Here is a 3,825-nt window from a genome sequence, read left to right as displayed (position 1 = left end):
GATGGAGTGGGCCCAGTGCTGAGCTTGTGGGGCATGATGGCTCGCAGATTGCTCATGCCCTTGCACGTTTGGGGGCTCCTCCCCCCCCCGCCCTTTTCCAGCCTTGCAAAAGGAGCAGGACCAGCCTTTGGCTCAGAGCCGTGGGTGCAGTGGGCTTCCCAGGCGGTGCAGTGGTAGAGAACGCGCCCGCCGATGCAGGACATGAGGGAGATGCGGGTTTGATCCTTGTTGTGAAGATCCCTGGAGGAGGAAATGGCAACCTGCTCCAGGATTCTCGCCTGGAGAATCCCATGGACAGAGGCTGCCTGGAGGGCTACAGTCCTTGGGGTCGCAGAGTCGGACACGACTGAGCGGATGTGTGCGTTTGGGTGTGGGTGTGCAGCCATGACTTCCACCGCGCGGTGGGGAAGACAGGGCAAACCCGGCCAAGAGGGCCGGCCTTGGAGAGACTCTTTCCAAGTTGCTCCTCGTGCCTGGTGGCCCAGCCCCCTGCCATCAGCCAGCCCCAGAGCTCCTGGCAGGTTCTGTTTCCATCCACTCAGTCTCAGGACCCCAGGGTGGGCAGCCAGGAGCCCTCTCCCCAGAGGCTGGGATAGGGGAGAAGCAGGGCGGGTCCTCAAGGAACGATGTAGTCACTGTGCTTTCATAGGGGCCCCGGAGCTCCGTGAATTTCCCCCAGTCCCAGCTCCTGTTGCAGGCCCCGCTGCAAACCCCACTGCTGCACTGTGGAGAATGTAGTCTTCCGACAGCCTTCTGAAAGGGCTGGCTTCTGGGATCACCCTCAAAATGTACCCACAGGCCTGGTGCTCCTGCGCCATGGCCGTCAGGGTCCGGGGGAGAAGATGGGTCTGTCCGGGGGCTGGGGGGACAGGGTTGAAATAGAAGGTTGATTGGGAACCTGTAATGAGTCCACACTGCCGGCGGCGTAGAAATGAAAAGCGCAGCCCTTGGGGATTTACCAGAACATTCCAGCCCTTTCTCATCCCCACCCCCCAACCTGAGCTTCCCCCAAAGAGAACCCTTCCTTGCTAGAGGCACGGCCCCCTCAGGGGGGCAGGGAGAAGCCTTTGCCAGCTGCAAGTCCCCCCTAGCTCAGCTCACACCTTAGAACATCTTGTCCCCAATGAGCTGGCAGGGGTGCCGGCACGGAGCAGGGGGTGGGGTGGGGGGCTGCCGTATCTAACCGGGTCGATTGTGCATAACCGTCTGGGCTGGTTCATGGAATGTCCCGGGGGCCCCCTGCCCCTCCCTCTCCACACCCACCCACGGACCCCCCCATCCCCAAAGAAAGGAAAATTATTTTTCGTATTGTAAACTTTAAACACGAAAAAGCTGTTTTTAATTTAGCAGAAACTGGCTTGAGTCTTCACTCTGTGCACATTTGCGTCCTTCAGAGAGGCGGAACATGCGTGCACATAGGCACGCAGACCCTCACACGCACACCTGCATGTAGCCATCTGACACACTCACCCACGTGGTCACGCTCACGCCCACAGGTAGCCTGGCTCCTAGGCTTGTGCATGCACCCACGTGCTCGCTCACGCACAGTTACACACGCGCTCCAGGACCAGCCTGACTCCTCCACACAGCACCGTGCAGAGGTCTGGAGCTCATCACCCCATCACCTCCTTCACCTTTCGCCCAGGGCAGCTCGGGCACGTAGGGACTGAGTGTGTGGAGATCCCCTCGGCTTCCAGATGTCCTGCTTCCCCGCCGTGGCCCTGGACGCGGCCGGCAGGAGCCTCCCTCCGCACCTGGGCTCGGGCTGTGGGAAAACGCCCTCTCCCGGGACGGTGGGATGGAGGCCCGAGAGAGGGAGGCCAAGTGTGACTTCTGGGGCCTCACAGTGAGCGAGGGCCAAGGGGGCCTCGGGGGAGCCGCGTGAGGTGGGAATCTGCCCCAGACCTGGCTAGCTTGGAAACCCGCCCCTGGCTTCATCTCTGAGAACGCAACCCCAGCTCCTCTGTTCTCACGGGCCCTGGAGAGTTTGCTTCTCATGGAGGAGCCTCGGCGCACGGGTTTTATTAGGGGCACCTGGCCATGTATCCCGAGAGGCACAGCCTGAACGTTTGTTGCACAAATGAGAGCTTTGGGGGTGGGGAGGTAGGAGCAGAGCCTAACCGGCTCCAGCATCCATGGGCACGATTGGCCTACAGACCCTAAGGGCAAGAGGGCCAGGAAAGCAAGCTGCTGCCCACAACAGAGGCCCAGCTTAGTTCCTGGGACTGACCCTGCTTGTTGCCACCCTGGTGGCCCTGTCACCCCCTCACCAATAGAGCCATGATCTGGTGCCCAGCCTCAGGGGTTAATTTAGGATTTGGCTGAGCCATTCTTGGCAACGTCTTTTGTGGGGGTTGTTGTCGATCTGGGCACACTTCCCAGTTCTGGCCACAAGTTTTAAGGGGAAGTCTGGGGTGGGGGTTTCTGGACACAGGAGAAGTGCTGTTGCCCCCCTCCCTCCCTTATTATTTCCTACAAGGACACAATGCCAGGAGCTTCTGCAGCCATCTTGTGGCCATGAGGAGCAAGTTAAGACACACACAGAAATGCTGCCTCCCAGAGCCCTGAAATCATGGGGGCACCAGTCCCACCCTGGAACCTCTAACCTCCAGACTTCTTTTTATGAGAAATCACAATGTCTGTGTTGCTTAAGATACTAGTGGTCAGATATTCTGATAATTGTAATTCAAACAGTTCCAAAATTATAAGTGTAACAGATGCTGGGGTTTCCCCATCTTATGTAAGTCAAGGTTTTAATTTGCAAGTAACAAAACACTGGCCAATTTAAATATCAAGGACGTGCATTGGAATGCTGTTCAGTTCCTCACAAAAGTGGAAGGAAGGCTGGAAAACCAGGCTCAGAAAATGGTAGAAATCAAGAAGGCGAGGACGATCAGCTGAAATCGTGCCATGAAACTGGTTGGTGAGGTCATTCCTCCCACCACCACAGAATCCAGATGCCTCAACTGGCACTGCCACTGGCACTCTGCCATAGCTGCCCTGGACACCAGATGCCCCTGACCCAGTGCTGTTTCTTTCCATCACTTGGAGACATGCTGTTGGTCCAGCCCATGTCCTGTTCCAATGCATTAGCTGCCCGGGGGTAGGGAAAGTTAATACATCAGTGTATTAGTCAGCTACTGCTGCTGAGTAACGAGCAAGCCCAACTCTCAATGGCATGCAAAAATAAATATTTTTCCTATGTCTGTGACCTAGCTTGAGGGCAGGGTGTCTGTCTGTTCTGGGCTTCCCTTGGCTGGGCAGCTCTGCTTCCAAGTGCAAGACTGTGGAGTAACTGGGATGCTGAACTTCACCTGCCTTGCATCCTCCTGAGACCAACACCTCGTTAACCTATGTTCTCCTCCTACAGTGGCGCCAGAGGACAAGTGGGATCAGGTGAGGCCTCCTAAGACCCAAATTCAGAACTCTTATGCTGTCACTTCTACCCATATTCCTTTGGCCAAAGCAAATAATTTGGCTAAGGTCAAAATCAGGGCTGGAGAAATATCCCCCATCTTGTGCAGGAGGAATGCACAGTGGTGTGGCAAAGGGCAGCAGAACATAGAAACAAATGGGAAACAGAGGCCTGTCATTTGATTGATCATACCATTGGCTTTAAACATTCTTTGCAATTCTATGGTGCTCTCAAACTGTGGTTCTGGAGAAGACTCTTGAGAGTCCCTTGGATAGCAAGGAGTCCATCCTAAAGGAAATCAACCCTGAATATTCATTGGAAGGACTGATGCTGAAGCTGAAGCTCCAATATTTTGGCCACCTGTTATGAAGAGCCAACTCATTGGAAAAACCCTGATGCTGGGAAAGATT

The sequence above is a fragment of the Muntiacus reevesi genome, chromosome 1 (genome assembly GCF_963930625.1).
Source record: "Muntiacus reevesi chromosome 1, mMunRee1.1, whole genome shotgun sequence".
Classification (NCBI taxonomy): Eukaryota; Metazoa; Chordata; class Mammalia; order Artiodactyla; family Cervidae; genus Muntiacus; species Muntiacus reevesi.
The sequence above is the reverse complement of the archived record's forward strand: the minus strand, read 5'-3'. Positions refer to the sequence as shown.